A 20,630-nucleotide genomic window follows, 5' to 3' on the forward strand; every position below is an offset into this window, starting at 1 on the left:
ACACCAATCTCCTCCTGTCTGATATAAACCAGCCTCAGAGTCACTGACACCAATCTCCTCCTGTCTGATATAAACCAACCCCACAGTCACTGACACCAATCTCCTCCTGTCTGATATAAACCAACACCACAGTCACTGACACCAATCTCCTCCTTTCTGGTATAAACCAACCCCAGTCACTGACACCAAGCTCCTCCTGTCTGATATAAACTAACCCCACAGTCACTGACACCAATCTCCTCCTGTCTGATATAAACCAACCCCACGGTCACTGACACCAATCTCCTCCTGTCTGATATAAACCAGCCTCACAGTCACTGACATCAATCTCCTCCTGTCTGATATAAACCAACCCCACAGTCACTGACACCAATCTCCTCCCATCTGATATAAACCAACCCCACAGTCACTGACACCAATCTCCTCCTGTCTGATATAAAGCAACCCCACAGTCACTGACGCCAATCCCCTCCTGTCTGACATAAACCAACCCTACAGTCACTGACACCAATCTCCTCCCGTCTGATATAAACCAACCCCAGTCACTGGCACCAATCTCCTCCTGTCTGATATAAACCAGCCCCACAGTCTCTGACACCAATCTCCTCCTGTCTGATATAAACCAACCCCACAGTCACTGACACCAATCTCCTCCTGCCTGATATAAACCAGCCTCACAGTCACTGACACCAATCTCCTCCTGTCTGATATAAACCAACCCCACAGTCACTGACACCAATCTCCTCCTGTCTGATATAAACCAACACCACAGTCACTGACACCAAGCTCCTCCTGTCTGATATAAACTAACCCCACAGTCTCTGACACCAATCTCCTCCTGTCTGATATAAACCAACCCCACAGTCACTGACACCAGTCTCCTCCTGTCTGATATAAACCAGCCTCACAGTCACTGACATCAATCTCCTCCTGTCTGATATAAACCAACCCCACAGTCACTGACACCAATCTCCTCCCATCTGATATAAACCAACCCCACAGTCACTGACACCAATCTCCTCCTGTCTGATATAAAGCAACCCCACAGTCACTGACGCCAATCCCTCCTGTCTGACATAAACCAACCCTACAGTCACTGACACCAATCTCCTCACGTCTGATATAAACCAACCCCACAGTCACTGACACCAATCTCCTCCGGACTGATATAAACCAACCCCACAGTCACTGACACCAATCTCCTCCTGTCTGATATAAACCAACCCCACAGTCACTGACACCAATCTCCTGCCGTCTGATATAACCCAACCCCAGTCATTTAACAATCTCCTCCCGTCTGATATAAACCAACCGCACGGTCACCGACACCAATCTCCTCCCGTCTGATATAAACCAACCCCAGTCACTGACACCAATCTCCTCCTATCTGATATAAACCAGCCCCACAGTCTCTGACACCAATCTCCTCCTGTCTGATATAAACCAACCGCACAGTCACTGACACCAATCTCCTCCTGTCTGATATAAACCAGCCTCACAGTCACTGACACCAATCTCCTCCTGTCTGATATAAACCAACCCCACAGTCACTGACACCAATCTCCTCCTGTCTGATATAAACCAGCCCCACAGTCTCTGACACCAATCTCCTCCTGTCTGATATAAACCAACCCCACAGTCACTGACACCAATCTCCTTCTGTCTGATATAAACCAACACCACAGTCACTGACACCAATCTCCTCCTTTCTGGTATAAACCAACCCCACAGTCACTGACACCAAGCTCCTCCTGTCTGATATAAACTAACCCCACAGTCACTGACACCAATCTCCTCCTGTCTGATATAAACCAACCCCACGGTCACTGACACCAATCTCCTCCTGTCTGATATAAACCAACCCCACGGTCACTGACACCAATCTCCTCCTGTCTGACATAAACCAGCCTCACAGTCACTGACACCAATCTCCTCCTGTCTGATATAAACTAACCCCACAGTCACTGACACCAATCTCCTGCCATCTCATTAAAACCAACCCCACAGTCACTGACACCAATCTCCTCCTGTCTGATATAAACCAACCCCACAGTCACTGACACCAATCCCCTCCTGTCTGACATAAACCAACCCCACAGTCACTGACACCAATCTCCTCCCGTCTGATATAAACCAACCCCACAGTCACTGACACCAATCCCCTCCTGTCTGACATAAACCAACCCTTCCGTCACTGACACCAATCTCCTCCCGTCTGATATAAACCAACCCCACAGTCACTGACACCAATCTCCTCCGGACTGATATAAACCAACCCCACAGTCACTGACACCAATCTCGTCCTGTCTGATATAAACCAACACCACAGTCACTGACACCAATCTCCTGCCGTCTGATATAAACCAACCCCAGTCACTTACCAATCTCCTCCCGTCTGATATAAACCAACCCCACAGTCACTGACACCAATCTCCTCCTTACTGATATTAACCAACCCCACAGTCGCTGACACCAATATCCTCCCGTCTGATATAAACCAACCCCACAGTCACTGACACCACTCTCCTCCTGTCTGATATAAACCAGCCCCACAGTCTCTGACACCAATCTCCTCCTGTCTGATATAAACCAACGCCACAGTCAGTGACACCAAGCTCCTCCTTTCTGATATAAACTAACCCCACAGTCTCTGACACCAATCTCCTCCTGTCTGATATAAACCAACCCCACAGTCGCTGACACCAATCTCCTCCTGTCTGATATAAACCAGCTTCACAGTCATTGACACCAATCTCCTCCTGTCTGATAGAAACCAACCCCACAGTCACTGACACCAATCTCCTCCCATCTGACATAAACCAACCCCACAGTCACTGACACCAATCTCCTCCTGTCCGATATAAACCAACCCCACAGTCACTGACACAAATCTCCTCCTGTCTGACATAAACCAACCCCACAGTCACTGACACCAATCCCCTCCTGTCTGACATAAACCAACCCCACAGTCACTGACACAAATCTCCTCCTGTCTGATATAAACCAACCCCACAGTCACTGACACCAATCCCCTCCTGCCTGATATGAACCAGCCCCACAGTCACTGACACCAATCTCCTCCTGTCTGATATAAACCAACCCCACAGTCACTGACACCAATCTCCTCCGGACTGATATAAACCAACCCCACAGTCACTGACACCAATCTCCTCCGGACTGATATAAACCAACCCCACAGTCACTGACACCAATCTCCTCCCGTCTGATATAAACCAACCCCACAGTCACTGACACCAATCTCCTCCGGACGGATATAAACCAACCCCACAGTCACTGACACCAATCTCCTCCTGTCTGATATAAACCAACCCCACAGTCTCTGACACCAATCTCCTCCTGTCTGATATAAACCAACCCCAAAGTCACTGGCACCAATCTCCTCCGGACTGATATAAACCAACCCCACAGTCGCTGACACCAATCTCCTCCTGTCTGATATAAACCAACCCCACAGTCACTGACACCAATCTCCTCCGGACTGATATAAACCAACCCCACAGTCGCTGACTCCAATCTCCTCCCACCTGATATAAACCAACCCCACAGTCAGTGACACCAAACCCCTCCTGTCTGACATAAACCAACCCTACAGTCACTGACACCAATCTCCTCCCGTCTGATATAAACCAATCCCACAGTCACTGACTCCAATCTCCTCCCACCTGATATAAACCAACCCCACAGTCAGTGACACCAAACCCCTCCTGTCTGACATAAACCAACCCTACAGTCACTGACACCAATCTCCTCCCGTCTGATATAAACCAACCCCACAGTCACTGACACCAATCTCCTCCGGACTGATATAAACCAACCCCACAGTCGCTGACACCAACCTCCTCCTGTCTGATATAACCAACCCCACAGTCACTGACACCAATCTCCTGCCGTCTGATACAAACCAACCCCAGTCACTTACCAATCTCCTCCCGTCTGATATAAACCAACCCCACAGTCACTGACACCAATCTCCTCCTGTCTGATATAAACCAGCCCCACAGTCTCTGACACCAATCTCCTCCTGTCTGATATAAACCAACCCCACAGTCACTGACACAAAGCTCCTCCTGTCTGATATAAACTAACCCCACAGTCTCTGACACCAATCTCCTCCTGTCTGATATAAACCAACCCCACAGTCACTGACACCAATCTCCTCCTGTCTGATATAAACCAGCCTCACAGTCACTGACATCAATCTCCTCCTGTCTGATATAAACCAGCCCCACAGTCTCTGACACCAATCTCCTCCTGTCTGATATAAACCAACCCCACAGTCACTGACACAAAGCTCCTCCTGTCTGATATAAACTAACCCCACAGTCACTGACACCAATCTCCTCCTGTCTGATATAAACCAACCCCACAGTCACTGACACCAATCTCCTCCTGTCTGATATAAACCAGCCTCACAGTCACTGACATCAATCTCCTCCTGTCTGATATAAACCAACCCCACAGTCACTGACACCAATCTCCTCCTGTCTGATATAAACTAACCCCACAGTCACTGACACCAATCTCCTCCTGTCTGATATAAAGCAACCCCACAGTCACTGACGCCAATCTCCTCCTGTCTGATATAAACCAACCCCAAAGTCACTGACACCAATCTCCTCCTGTCTGATATAAACCAACCCCACAGTCACTGACACCAATCTCCTGCCGTCTGATATAAACCAACCCCACAGTCACTGACACCAATCTCCTCCTGTCTGAAAGAAACCAACCCCACAGTCACTGACACCAATCTCCTCCTGTCTGATCTCAACCAACCCCACAGTCACTGACACCAATCTCCTCCTGTCTGATATAAACCAGCCTCACAGTCACTGACACCAAGCTCCTCCTGTCTGATATAAACTAACCCCACAGTCTCTGACACCAATCTCCTCCGGACTGATATAAACCAACCCCACAGTCACTGACTCCAATCTCCTCCCACCTGCTATAAACCAACCCCACAGTCAGTGACACCAAACCCCTCCTGTCTGACATAAACCAACCCTACATTCACTGACACCAATCTCCTCCCGTCTGATATAAACCAACCCCACAGTCACTGACACCAATCTCCTCCGGACTGATATAAACCAACCCCACAGTCGCTGACACCAATCTCCTCCTGTCTGATATAACCAACCCCACAGTCACTGACACCAATCTCCTGCCGTCTGATACAAACCAACCCCAGTCACTTACCAATCTCCTCCCGTCTGATATAAACCAACCCCACAGTCACTGACACCAATCTCCTCCTGTCTGATATAAACCAGCCCCACAGTCTCTGACACCAATCTCCTCCTGTCTGATATAAACCAACCCCACAGTCACTGACACCAATCTCCTCCTGTCTGATATAAACCAGCCTCACAGTCACTGACACCACTCTCCTCCTGTCTGATATAAACCAACCCCACAGTCACTGACACCAAGCTCCTCCTGTCTGATATAAACTAACCCCACAGTCTCTGACACCAATCTCCTCCTGTCTGATATAAACCAACCCCACAGTCACTGACACCAATCTCCTACTGTCTGATTTCAACCAGCCTCACAGTCACTGACATCAATCTCCTCCTGTCTGATATAAACCAACCCCACAGTCACTGACACCAATCTCCTCCCATCTGATATAAACCAACCCCACAGTCACTGACACCAATCTCCTCCTGTCTGATATAAAGCAACCCCACAGTCACTGACGCCAATCCCCTCCTGTCTGACATAAACCAACCCTACAGTCACTGACACCAATCTCCTCCCGTCTGATATAAACCAACCCCACAGTCACTGACACCAATCTCCTCCTGTCTGATATAAACCAACCCCACAGTCACTGACACCAATCTCCTGCCGTCTGATATAAACCAACCCCACAGTCACTGACACCAATCTCCTCCTGTCTGATATAAACCAACCCCACAGTCACTGACACCAATCTCCTCCGGACTGATATAAACCAACCCCACAGTCACTGACACCAATCTCCTCCTGGCTGATATAAACCAACCCCACAGTCACTGACACCAATCTCCTCCTGTCTGATATAAACCAACCCCACAGTCACCGACACCAATCTCCTCCCGTCTGATATAAACCAACCCCAGTCACTGACACCAATCTCCTCCTGTCTGATATAAACCAGCCCCACAGTCTCTGACACCAATCTCCTCCTGTCTGATATAAACCAACCCCACAGTCACTGACACCAATCTCCTCCTGCCTGATATAAACCAGCCTCACAGTCACTGACACCAATCTCCTCCTGTCTGATATAAACCAACCCCACAGTCACTGACACCAATCTCCTCCTGTCTGATATAAACCAACACCACAGTCACTGACACCAAGCTCCTCCTGTCTGATATAAACTAACCCCACAGTCTCTGACACCAATCTCCTCCTGTCTGATATAAACCAACCCCACAGTCACTGACACCAGTCTCCTCCTGTCTGATATAAACCAGCCTCACAGTCACTGACATCAATCTCCTCCTGTCTGATATAAACCAACCCCACAGTCACTGACACCAATCTCCTCCCATCTGATATAAACCAACCCCACAGTCACTGACACCAATCTCCTCCTGTCTGATATAAAGCAACCCCACAGTCACTGACGCCAATCCCTCCTGTCTGACTTAAACCAACCCTACAGTCACTGACACCAATCTCCTCACGTCTGATATAAACCAACCCCACAGTCACTGACACCAATCTCCTCCGGACTGATATAAACCAACCCCACAGTCACTGACACCAATCTCCTCCTGTCTGATATAAACCAACCCCACAGTCACTGACACCAATCTCCTGCCGTCTGATATAACCCAACCCCAGTCATTTACCAATCTCCTCCCGTCTGATATAAACCAACCGCACGGTCACCGACACCAATCTCCTCCCGTCTGATATAAAGCAACCCCAGTCACTGACACCAATCTCCTCCTGTCTGATATAAACCAGCCCCACAGTCTCTGACACCAATCTCCTCCTGTCTGATATAAACCAACCCCACAGTCACTGACACCAATCTCCTCCTGTCTGATATAAACCAGCCTCACAGTCACTGACACCAATCTCCTCCTGTCTGATATAAACCAACCCCACAGTCACTGACACCAATCTCCTCCTGTCTGATATAAACCAACACCACAGTCACTGACACCAATCTCCTCCTGTCTGATATAAACCAACCCCACAGTCACTGACACCAATCTCCTCCGGACTGATATAAACCAACCCCACAGTCACTGACACCAATCTCCTGCCGTCTGATATAACCCAACCCCAGTCATTTACCAATCTCCTCCCGTCTGATATAAACCAGCCGCACGGTCACCGACACCAATCTCCTCCCGTCTGATATAAACCAACCCCACAGTCACTGACATCAATCTCCTCCTGTCTGATATAAACCAATCCCACTGGCTCAGAAAGATTAAACTCAGCCCATTACTTGAATTGGACTTGTCTCCATTCCCGTGCCGAGGGGATTGCTGTACCAGACGGGAGGGGCAACATTTGGGGATCCTCGATTCTCCACCAATTCCCATTCCCCTTCTTTCTGGTGGATAATGGAGTTGCCACTGTGTGTAATGTGCAAGTCAGTAAGAATTGTCAGTGAGGATTAATCAGCACTTTCTAATTGGAGATGTTAATCAGTGGAACTTTTCAGACAATAAATTGTAAATTTTGTACCAAATGTCAATTTTGGGTTAAAGTAAAATTCATAATTTTATTGTCAAATAATTTCTTATGAAAGTCCTGAATTAAGGGGAACGATCACAGACAATGGTTCTTAAAGGGACACTGCAGCCCCAACAAGTCAATCAGCTATATATCCAGAATATTAAACTCCAGCCAGTTATAGGGTTATTATCATCAGCAGAAACAAACTACAACTGTCAGAATGAACATGGTTCAGTCCTGGCTGTAATTAACAGCAGCAATAACATCAGAATCCAACCCCTGCAGTTAGTTGTGAACTCGCTGGTGTCTCAGCAGGTTGGATGACTGAGTGAATCCCTTCCCACACACAGAGCAGGTGAACTTCCTCTCCCCGGTGTGAACTTGCTGGTGTGTCCGAAGGCCGGATGAACAAGTGAATCCCTTCCCACACACAGAGCAGGTGAATAGCCTTTCCCCAGTGTGAACTCGTTGGTGTTTCAGCAGGCTGGATGAACAAGTGACTCCCTCTCCACACACGGAGCAGGTGAACGGCCTCTCCCCAGTGTGAAGTCGCTGGTCTGTCAGCAGTTTGGATAACTTAATGACTCCCTTTCCACACATGGAGCAGGTGAATGGTCTCTCCCCAGTGTGAGTGCGCTGGTGTACAATGAGATCGGATGAATACCTGAACCTCTTCCCACAGTGAGAGCAACTGAATGGTTTATCGTCAGTGTGAACTCGCTGGTGTTGAATCAGTTCCTCGGAGCTTTTAAAGCAGTTCGCACACTCGGAGCATTTAAAAGGTCTCTCGTCAGTGTGAACTCGCTGGTGTCTCAGAAGGTGGGCTGAATTAGTGAATCCCTTCCCACACACGGAGCAGGTGAATGGCCTCTCCCCGGTGTGAACTCGCTGGTGAGTCAGCAGGTTGGATGACTGAGTGAATCCCTTCCCACACATGGAGCAGGTGAATGGTCTCTCCCCAGTGTGACTGTAACGATGAGTTTCCAGCTGGGATGGGGAAATTAATCCCTTCCCACACACGGAGCAGGTAAACGGCCTCTCCCCAGTGTGACTGCGTTGATGAGTTTCCAGCTCAAACAGGTAATTGAATCCCTTCCCACAGTCCCCACATTTCTACGGTTTCTCCAAGGTGCGGGTGTCCTTGTGTCTCTCCAGGTTGGACGATCGGTTGAAGCCTCGTCCACACACAGAACACGTGTACGGTTTCTCCTTGCTGTGAATGGTGCAATGTTTTTTCAGGCAGTGAAACTGGTTAAAGCTCTTTCCACAGTCAGTGCACGGGAACACTCTCACTCGGGTGTGTGGGGCTCGGTGCTTTTCCAGTTACACTGATGTTGAGGTGATGTTTGGTTTGAGTTTCCTGTCTGTAAACCCTCCCCTTCTAATACCCTGTAAAAGAAGTTTACAAAAGACATCACTCTAAGTAGAGGATAGAAATTCAGAACAGACAATTCTAGTTTCTATGGAACATTCTTTCCTCTCTTTTTCCCCAAAGCTGTAAATCCCCGTCCCACACACTCTCGCTCCTCCCTGTGCTGAAATCCAAACCCATCGCACCAACTCCAACATTTTTCCTTTCAATTGACTTTTCTTCCTCCCCCTGAAAGTGTTGACTCTGATGGGTTCAGTTCTACACTCATGAGTGACTGGAAGCCAGCACCCTGCAGGGACCAGACTCTGTCATAAAATAATGGCTTCAGAAGAGAAATTGAAATGATTTGAATTTTTCGAAGGGGTGACTATGTGTGTGGATGAGGGTAGTGCAGTGGATGTGGTTTACATGTATTTCAGTAAGGCTTTCGATAAAGTCCCGCATAGGAGACTGGTCAAGAAGGTAAGAGCCCATGGGATCCAGGGTGCCTTGGCACATTGGATCCAAAACTGGCTTAGTGGCAGAAGGCAGATGGTGATGGTCGAAGGTTAGAGTCATAGGGGGAGAAATTGGGTATAGCCCCATTTGGGGCGCTAGTTCTGGTGAAGCGCAAAGCCTAGTGCCAGGCGGGATTTAGTGCTACCTGGCGCAATATTGGGTCGTTGCGCCCCTGAGGGTGATTGCGGCGCTAAATCAGGTGCTGCACGAGGCTCCTAAGTCGCTAACTCGGCGGCGCAACCCAATTTCGCGGCGGCGGGGCGCAGCGAAGGTGCTGTCAATAATCACTTTTCTGATACACACTGGCGCCGCCCAGCTCTTAAAGGGGCAGGTCAATTGGCATCACCAGACACACTCACTGCCTTGTAGGCCTTCAAATCGGTGGGAGCCTACCTGTGGCGCACCAGCCTAGCAAGACATGGAAAGGGTGAGGCAGAGGGCGGAACGCCTCACTGATGGGGCATTGGATGCTTTGGTTGGCGCAGTGGAATCAAGGCCAAGGAAGATGGTCGGAATGTGATTTATGTTTTGGACAGTCTCCCGGGTGTGAGAGGCAGTTATGTGTCAGTGTATTCGTTTTGCTTTCTGTTGCCATAGCTTTCTCATGTTTGAAGGAACCACATTTTGTGAAATGAAACACTTTCTTCATTTACAATGGCCATGCCAGCTATTTACATGCATCTTGCCCTTCACAGGCTTGGGGGCATCAGATGGATCCATTCCTGTTCTTGGAATGGCAGCAAGCATTCTGTGAGAGGGGCCTAGAAGCTACTTCTGATCAGCCTCTGATGCGCATCCTGAGAAGAGCCGCTCGCGTAGAAGTTCAGGGCAGCAGTCATCTTCTCAGCCACCGACAGAGATGTCCTGCACCTTATCTGAGGCTGCAGATCTGGCTGAAGCAGCTGGCACAGCTCAGTCACCACCTCCTCTCTAAATCGCAGCCTTCTGACACACTGCTCCTCCGACATGTTCATGTAGGAAAACTGCTGTCGGAAAACCCTGCCAGCATAAGGTCTGCTGTGGCGACGTCTGTTGGCCCTCTTCCGTCTGGCCATGGCCGCACCCCTCTCCCTGCGTCTCAGTGCCCTTTCCAGATGATTCAGCAGCAGGACGTTTCCTTCCAATGCAGCCCCCGTAATAAGTGCCCACAGGAAGGTTCCCCGTTGTTAAAGCTCACCAACAGCCAGGCGATGGTCAGAAGGCTGAAGATCGTCTGCCTGCGCTGGCTCAGTGGTCAAATGGCTCTCAGTGTGCAGCTCAGCAACTCTTTGTAACTCACAAAGAAGTTGTGCTCCAGAAATGGCTGCCGTTTTTAAACCACGCCAGTCACCTTTAAATAACGCCCCCCCCAGGCCGAGAGCGATTGGGTAAGGTTCCCTGTAAGCTGTCACTAATAGCGCCAGGCGCTACGGAGAGGGGCGCCACTGAATTTCCGATCCGGGGCACGCAAATGGTGTTGCACACTGAAATGACATCATAATCTGCCTGTGCCCATGAGTGGGCGATACGAGTTTGCGCCAGCGCTAAATGCATGGTCAATATGGGGCGAGGCGCTAGGCACCCTGCGCCAGCCCGGAAATTGGCTAACGCCCCACTTCTCGGCCTCTTTAGGTGTTAATCGGTGGCGCTACCAGCCGAATTTCTCCCCCATAGAGTCATAGAGTTATACAGCACAGAAAGAGGCCCTTCAGCCCATCACCTCCACGCCGGCCATCAAGCCCTGTCTAATCTAATCCCATTTTCCAGCATTTGGTCTGTAGCCTTGTATGCTAAGGCATTTCAAGTGCTCATCCAAATGCTTCTTGAATGTTTGAGGGTTCCTGCCTCTACCACCCTTTCAGGCAGTGAGTTCCAGATTCCAACCACCCTCTGGGTGAAAAAGTTCTTCCTCAAATCCCCTCTAAACTTCCTGCCCCTTACCTTGAATCTATGCCCCCTTGTTATTGACCCCTCCACTAAGGGAAAAAGTTCCTTTCTATCTACCCTATCTATGCCCCTTATAATTTTGTACACCTCAATCAGGTCCCCCCTCAGCCTTCTCTGCTCCAAGGAAAACAACCCCAGCCTGTCCAGTCTTTCTTCATAGCTGAAGCGCTCCAGCCCAGGTAACATCCTGGTAAATCTCCTCTGCACCCTCTCCAAAGCAATCACATCCTTCCGATAGTGTGGCGACCAGAACTGCACACAATATTCCAGCTGTGGCCTAACCAGCATTTTGTACAGCTCCATCATAACCTCCCTGCTCTTATATTCTATGCCTCGGCTAATGAAGGCAAGTATCCCATATGCCTTTTTAACCACCTTATCCACCTGTTCTGCTGCTTTCAGGGATCTATGTACATGTACACCAAGGTCCCTCTGATCCTCTGTCTTTCCTAGGGTCTTACCATTCATTGTGTATTCCCTTGCCTTGTTAGTCCCTCCAAAATGCATCACCTCACACTTTTCAGGGTTAAATTCCATTTGCCACTGTTCCGCCCATCTGACCAACCCATCTATATCGTCCTGCAGACTGAGGCTACCCTCCTCGCTATTTACCACCCCACCAATTTTCGTGTCATCTGCGAACTTACTGATCATACCAGTTGTTTTTGTGACTGGAAGCCTGTGTCCAGTGGGGTACCGCAGGGATCGGTGCTGGGTCCCTTGCTGTTTGTGGTCTACATTAATGATTTCGATGTGAATGTAAAAGGTATGATCAGTAAGTTCGCAGATGACATGAAAATTGGTGGGGTGGTAAATAGCGAGGCGGGAAGCCTCAGTCTGCAGGACGATATAGATGGGTTGGTCAGATGGGTGGAACAGTGGCAAATGGAATTTAACCCTGAAAAGTGTGAGGTGATGCATTTTGGAGGGACTAACAAGGCAAGGGAATACAGAATGAATGGTAAGACCCTAGGAAAGACAGAGGATCAGAGGGACCTTGGTGTGCATGTACATAGATCCCTGAAGGCAGCAGAACAGGTGGATAAGGTGGTTAAAAAGGCATATGGGATACTTGCCTTCATTAGCCGAGGCATAGATTATAAGAGCAGGGAGGTTATGATGGAGCTGTACAAAACGCTGGTTAAGCCACAGCTGGAATACTGTGTGCAGTTCTGGTCGCCACACTATAGGAAGGATGTGATTGCTTTGGAGAGGGTGCAAAGGAGATTTACCAGGATGTTACCTGGGCTGGAGCGCTTCAGCTATGAAGAAAGACTGGACAGGCTGGGGTTGATTTCCTTGGAGCAGAGAAGGCTGAGGGGGGACCTGATTGAGGTGTACAAAATTATGAGGGGCATAGATAGGGTAGATAGAAAGGAACTTTTTCCCTTAGTAGAGGGGTCAATAACAAGGGGGCATAGATTCAAGGTAAGGGGCAGGAGGCTTAGAGGGGATTGGAGGAAAAACTTTTTCACCCAGAGGGTGGTTGGAATCTGGAACTCACTGCCTGAAAGGGTGGTAGAGGCAGGAACCCTCACAACATTCAAGAAGCATTTGGATGAGCACTTGAAATGCCTTAGCGTACAAGGCTACGGACCAAATGTTGGAAAATGGGATTAGATTAGACAGGGCCTGATGGCTGGCGTGGACGCGATGGGCCGAAGGGCCTCTTTCTGTGCTGTATAACTCTATGACTCTATTTGATAGAAGGTGTGGTGGTGAAATGTTGGTCGGGTGCTCAGCATCTCACACATTGTGGAAGATTAACATTCCACATGTCTGAACCTTTCATTCCGTCCCTGATTTGGGAATCTCTTGAGCTGGCACTTCTTGTCCCATTATACCGAGTTGGAGCAACAGGAGAGCCAGGGATGAGGGTGATATTGGACAGGAAGCACACAGCACGGACATTACACTGCAGGTGGGATATGAGAGAGTGTTACAGTGAGGGCTTCGGGCACTTTATTAAACACACCCACAGCAGAAGCACATTAATCTGATGGGAGATCACTGACACACGAGCAGCCAGTGGTGTGGAGCCTCCTGAGAGTCCAGTCCCTTTACAGCCAGTATTTACAGGAGCTGGGACACAGAAAGAGTCTCATTAAAATCACTGATATATTTGTTCACACAAATCAACCCCCAAAAAATGCTGAATGATTTCTTCCAGACGCTCCCTGACCAATCTCCATTTCTCCTCCATTTCCAGACGCTCCCTGACCAGTCACCATTTCTCCTCCAGTTACAGACGCTCCCTGACCAGTCACCATTTCTCCTCCATTTACAGACGCTCCCTGACCAGTCACAATTTCTCCTCCATTTACAGACTCTCCCTGACGAGTCACCATTTCTCCTCCATTTACAGACGCTCCCTGACCAGTCACCATTTCTCCTCCATTTACAGACGCTCCCTGACCAGTCACCATTTCTCCTCCATTTACAGACACTCCCTGACCAGTCTCCATTTCTCCCCCATTCACAGATGCTCCCTGACCAGTCACCATTTCTCCTCCATTTACAGACGCTCTCTGACCAGTCTCCAATTCTTCTTCATTTACAGACGCTCCCTGACCGGTCATCATTTCTCCTCCATTTACAGGCCCTCCCTGACCAGACTCCATTTCTCTTCGCTTACAGACGCTCCCTGACCAATCTCCATTTCTCCTCCATTTACAGACGCTCCCTGACCAGTCACCATTTCTCCTTCATTTAGACGCTCCCTGACCAGTCACCATTTCTCTTCCATTTACAGACGCTCCCTGACCAGTCACCATCTCTCCTCCATTTGCAGACGCTCCCTGACCAGTCTCCATTTCTCCTCCATTTGCAGACGCTCCCCGACTAGTCTCCATTTCTCCTCCATTTACAGACGCTCCCTGACCAATCACCATTTCTCCTCCATTTAGAGACGCTCCCTGACCACTCACCATTTCTCCTCTATTTACAGACACTCCCTGACCAGTCACCATTTCGCCTCTATTTACAGACACTCCCTGACCAGTCCCCATTTCTCCTCCATTTACACACGCTCCCTGACCAGTCACCATTTCTCCTCCATTAACAGACGCTCCCTGACCAGTCCCTATTTCTCCTCTATTTACAGACACTCCCTGACCAGTCCCCATTTCTCCTCTATTTACAGACACTCCCTGACCAGTCCCCATTTCTCCTCCATTTACAGACGCTCCCTGACCAGTCACCATTTCTCCTCCATTTACAGACGCTCCCTGACTCACTTCCTGTCTGTCCCGGAGTTTGGTGCTTTGTTGAGATTCGGGCCGGAGTGAAACGTGAACCCGCGGGTGGAGGCGGATAATGCTCACTGCTCTTATAATCGGGCCTGAGGTCACACTCGGGGTGTGTGAAGCCCGCGTCCCCCCGGGGTTCATTAACCCGCCTCCCTCTGACCTGCTGCAGCCTCGCCACCCGCGCATGCTCAGCTCACACTGCCCAACAATCAGCCTCTCCCGCGCATGCTCAGCTCACCTTCTGTTGTTCAGGTTTAACGGTCAAGCCCCGCCCCTCACACACTCCGATTGGTTGGAGGACACGCCGCCCGCTCGGTCCTCCAGCCCCGACCCGGCTCTTCCTATTGGTCCGGTGCTCCCGTCAATCACCCGGGCAGTGTGAACAGAGCATGCGCGGACCTTGGCAGCAGCCGCTGACACATCAGGTGAGGGAGCTCAGGGAGCGGGTTCATGAACCCCGGGGATTGGGCATATATTATCAACATTTTATTTTCTGTATTTGATAAACCATTGCTAACTGAAATACTGAGTTGCATGTAATCAAGGAAAGGGAAATCAGTTGATTTGTTTCTTTGAAGAGACAAATATAACCAAATTAGTAAAAATACTGTCGAGGAGGAATTCCTGGAGTGTTTGCAGGATGGTTTCCTGGACCAATATGTCAAGGAACCAACTAGAGATCAGGCCATCTTAGACTGGGTATTATGTAATGAGAAAGGATTAATTAGCAATCTTGTTGTGCGAGGCCCCTTGGGGCGGAGCGAACATCATACGATAGAATTCTTCATTAAGATGGAGAGTAAAGTAGTTGACTCAGAGACCAGGGTCCTGAATTTAACTGAAGGAAACTACGATGGTATGAGGCGCGAGTTGGGTAGGATTGATTGGGGAATGTTACTTAAAGGGTTGACGGTGGATAGGCAATGGCAAACATTCAAAGATCGCATGGATGAACTTCAGAATTTGTTCATCCCTGTTTGGCATAAAAATAAATCAAAAAAGGTGACTCAACCGTGGCTAACAAGGGAAATTAGGGATAGCATAAGATCCAAGGAGAAGACATATAAATTGGCCAGAAAAAGCAGTAAACCTGAGGATTGGGAGCAGGTTAGGATTCAGCAAAGGAGGACAAAGGGATTAATTAAGAGGGGGGAAATAGAGTATGAGAGTAAGCTTCCAGGGAACATAAAAACTGACTGTAAAAGCTTTTATAGATATGTGAAAAGAAAAAGATTGGTGAAGTCAAACTTAGGTCCCTTGCAGTCAGAATCAGGGAAATTTATAATGGGGAACAAAGAAATGGCTGACCAATTAAATACATATTTTGGTTCTGTCTTCACAAAGGAGGACACAAATAACCTCCCAGAGATGTCGGGGAACATAGGGTCTGATGAAAGGGAGGAACTGAAAGAAATCAGTATTTGTAGGGAAATGGTGTTAGGGAAATTGATGGGATTGAAGGCTGATAAATCCCCAGGGCCTGATAATCTACATCCCAGGGTACTTAAGGAAGTGGCCCTAGAAATAGTAGATGCATTGCTGATCATCTTCCAACATTCGATGGAATCTGGAACAGTACCCATGGATTGGAGGGTAGCTAATGTTACCCACTATTCAAAAAAGGCGGTAGAGAGAAAACGGGGCATTACAGACCGGTAAGCCTGGCATCGGTAGTGGGGAAAATGCTAGAATCCATTATAAAAGATGTAATAGCAGAGCACTTGGAAAACAGTGACAGGATCGGACAAAGTCAACATGGATTAACAAAAGGTTAATCGTGCTTGACTAATCTACTGGAATTTTTTGAGGATGTAACTGATGAAATAGATAAGGGAGAACCAGTGGATGTGGTGTATTTGGACTTTCAAAAGGTTTTCGATAAGGTCCCGCATAAGAGATTAGCGTGTAAAGTTAAGGCACATGGGATTGGGAGCAAGGTATTGACTTGGATTCAGAACTGGTTGGCAGACAGAAAGCAAAGAGTTGCAATAAACGGGTCTTTTTCTGAGTGGCAGGCAGTGACTAGTGGGGTACCGCAGGGATCAGTCCTTGGACCCCAGCTATTCACAATATATATTAATGATCTAGACAAGAGAACTAGATGTAATATCTCCAAGTTTGCAGATGACACAAAGCTGGGTTGTCAGGAATGACCCAGGTTCTGTCTCGCCTCGCCACCAGAGGGCACCATGAACTCTTAATCATTTCCTTCTTTCTTCCTAACCGTACTCACCTGTGCATGGTTATATGCCTGCTATTTAAGTGGTGCTTAGTTTTATGTCCGGTGCTCAGTCTTGAGTTTCACACTGCCTTGTGATCCTCTTGCCGGCCTGCTAGTCTGTATCTGTGCTGTTGTTATTTTGTTTGTTTCTAGTAAAGTCTATCTTTGTTTTTGCAACCTAACCTCTGCCTCAATTTGCCTTCCTGCAGTTGGGTTCACCCAGTGCCACTCGTCACAGCAAGACTGAGCCAAACATAGACCCAGCAGAGAGGGACCAATGGCCACAACGAGTCTTTGAACATCTACAACTGATCTTGGATGAACTGCGGTGCTTCACCACGTCGTTCTCCCGAAGCCAGAAACAGCTGGAGGCCCTCGTCATTGCTTTCCATCAGAGCCAGAGTCAGGCGACCCAAGCTGCTCCAGCACCGTTACCCGCTCCTCCAGTTTCGCTTCCCCCTCTGAAAGAACCCCGATTACCTGCACCCGAGCGCTATGACGGTAACCCAGGAGGATGTCAAGGCTTTCTAACCCAGTGTTTCCTGGCTTTTGAGCTGCAAGGTTCATTGTTTCCCACTGACAGTTCCCGAGTAGCCTACATCATTTCGCTACTCGCCAGCAAAGCACTTACCTGGGCTACGGCCGTCTGGGAACAGCAAACTCCGGCATGTTCAAACTACCAACTTTTCACTGAGGAAATGAGAAGGGTCTTTGATCATCCTGTCAGTGGGAGAGAGGCATCTAACAAACTGCTTCGGCTTCGCCAGGGGGCTCGTAGCGTTGCGGACTTCGCCATTGAGTTTCGCACTCTCGCGGCGGAGAGCCAATGGAATTTGGAGGCGCTCATCGCCACTTTTCGCCACGGTCTCACGGATGAAATCAAGGACGAACTGGCTTCCAGAGATTCGGAGAGTGATTTGGAGTCTCTCTTTGATATGTCCATTCGAGTGGATAATCGTCTCCGTGAGAGGCGAAGAGAACGTCGCTCCTTTTTCACCCCACTTCCGGAAACAACAGCCTTCCCTGCTTCGAAGCCATCCGAGAGCCTCTGAGCCATCCCGAGTCCATCTTTGACTGCTCCAGAGGAGCCCATGCAGTTGAGAGTAACTCGTCTCTCGCAGCCTGAACGTGATCGCTGAATGAGAGAGGGATCTTGCCTCTATTGTGGGGAACCGGGCCACTTTTGCTCTTCTTGTCCAGAGTTGGTGGGAAAAGCCAGGGCTCGTCCAGGACGGAGGGACCTGAGATGAGCGTAACCATCCCTCCCAGCCCCACTGTTTCTAGGGTCCTGCTGGCATCTTCCCTTTTCTGGGGCAATCAACAACCTGATCTTAAGGCCCTGGTGGATTCTGGGGCCGATGGTAACTTCATGGATCTGGGTTTAGCTAAACAGCTCAAGATTCCCCTGACCCATCCAGATCACCCCCTCACTGTTATCGCCCTTGATGGAAGACCCCTGGGCTCCGGAACTATTCACCATCTTACTGCCCCCCTTGTGTTTGGGCATGGAAGGACAACATTTTGAGACCATCCAATTCTCCCTTATCCACTCTCCCGAGTTTCCATTAGTTCTGGGTTACCCTTGGTTGGCCTGCCATAATCCACGCATGGATTGGGCCGCCGGCCGGCTTACGGAATGGGGCTCCGCCTGCCACACCACCTGTCTTCGCTCCAAACCTCCTTCCCAGTCCCAGGAGCCCCCATCTCACTCTGAATTGTCCCGAGTGCCTCCCGAGTATGAGGATTTAAGAAAGGTTTTCAGTAAGGTTCGAGCCACATCACTTCCCCCTCATAGGCCATATGACTGTGCCATTGACCTCCTGCCTGGGACATGCCCACCTAGGGGTAGGATCTTCTCTCTTTCTGCTCCAGAGACCGCCGCCATGGAGGATTACATCTGTGACGCCCTCATCGCTGGCTTCATCCGTCCGTCCACCTCTCCTGCTGGTGCCGATTTTTTCTTCGTGAGTAAGAAAGGTGGAGGTCTCCGCCCCTGCATCGACAACCGTGGCCTTAACAAGATTACTATAAAGAACCATTATCCTCTTCCGCTCATGTCGACGGCCTTCGAGCTACTACAGGGAGCCACAGTCTTCACAAAATTGGATCTCCGCAATGCCTACAAACTCATCCATGTCCGCGAAGGGGACGAGTGGAAGACGGCATTCAACACACCTACTGGGCACTATGAGAACCTGGTCATGCCCTTTGGATTGGCCAACGCCCCTGTTGTGTTCCAGGCGCTCATCAACGACGTCCTCCGAGCCATGCTGAATCGCTTTGTCTTTGTCTACCTGGACGACATTCTCATTTTCTCCAAAACTCTTCACGATCATGTCCAGCATGTAAGGCAAGTCCTGCAACGTCTGCTTAACAACCTCTTGTTTGTCAAGGCTGAGAAGTTTCACGTTTCCACGGTTTCATTCCTGGGCTTCATCATCTCCAGCGGCAACATCCAAATGGACCCTGGCAAGACCCAAGCTGTCCGAGATTGGCCACCACCCACCTCTCTCAAACAGGTGCAACGTTTCTTGGGGTTTCCTAATTTCTATCGGAGATTCATCAGAAACTTCGGCACCATTGCTGCCCCTCTCAACGCCCTCACCAAAACCGCTTCCACCCGGTTCAGTTGGTCCGCTGAGGCTGCGCAGGCTTTCGAGGATCTCAAGCGGCGCTTCACGTCTGCTCCTGGCCTCGTGATTCCGGATCCCTCACTCCCCTTCATTGTCGAGGTGGATGCCTCTGATATAGGAGTGGGTACCGTTTTGTCCCAGCGGTCTAACGACAACAAACTGCACCCTTGCGCCTTCTTTTCTCACCAACTCACTCCTGCAGAACGAAACTATGATATTGGAAACAGGGAACTACTAGCAGTTAAGTTGGCACTGGAGGAGTGGAGACATTGGTTGGAGGGGTCTAAACACCCGTTCATTGTCTGGACAGACCATAAGAATCTGGCCTATATCCAGGAGGCCAAACAGCTTAACTCTCGTCAAGCTCGCTGGGCACTGTTTTTCAATCGTTTCGACTTTGTCCTGTCATATTGTCCAGGATCCAAGAATCTCAAGTCTGATGCTCTCTCCAGGCAATTTGATCCACCTGAGCGGGAGAGACAACCAGAACCTATTCTTCCAACTTCTCGAATTGTAGCACCGGTTCGCTGGGGGATCGAGACGCTGGTCAGAAAGGTGCAACAGAGGGAGGCAGACCCTGGCAACGGCCCACCAGGTCGCCTTTTTGTTCCCAACACGGCACGCTCACAAGTTCTGCAGTGGGGGCATTCGTCTCGACTCACCGGTCATCCAGGCATATCCAGGACACTGGAGTTCCTTCGCAGAAGGTTCTGGTGGCCCACCATGGAGAGGGACGTAAAGGCGTTCGTGGCAGCTTGTGCTACTTGTGCATGAAACAAGAACCCTCGATCCCGCCCCCAGGGTTTGCTGCATCCTCTCCCCATTCCCACCCTTCCCTGGTCACACCTCTCTGTGGATTTCATCACAGGCCTTCCACCATCTCAAGGCAACACTGTCATTCTGGTCATCGTGGATCGCTTCTCCAAAGCCTGTCACTTTCTGCCCTTGCCCAAGCTTCCCTCAGCCCAAGAGACAGCCGAGCTCATGGTCCAGCATGTTTTCAGGTTGTTCAGTTT

At 49.4% G+C, this 20,630-nt stretch overlaps 1 pseudogene across 1 annotated transcript in view; it reads right to left on the bottom strand.

The window, feature by feature from the left end:
* Nucleotides 1-7,809: 7,809 nt before the first annotated feature.
* The window catches only part of LOC147119202 (uncharacterized), a 35,357-nt pseudogene continuing 22,536 nt past the window's right edge, over nucleotides 7,810-20,630 (bottom strand). Inside the window, exon 3 of the transcript XR_015077876.1 lies at nucleotides 7,810-9,030. The product of XR_015077876.1 is annotated as an uncharacterized LOC147119202 (transcript). The remainder of the gene's footprint in view (nucleotides 9,031-20,630) is intronic.

The sequence above is a fragment of the Somniosus microcephalus genome, chromosome 4, assembly GCF_052327205.1.
Source record: "Somniosus microcephalus isolate GS21.2 chromosome 4, FLI_Smic_1.0, whole genome shotgun sequence".
Taxonomy (NCBI): domain Eukaryota; kingdom Metazoa; phylum Chordata; class Chondrichthyes; order Squaliformes; family Somniosidae; genus Somniosus; species Somniosus microcephalus.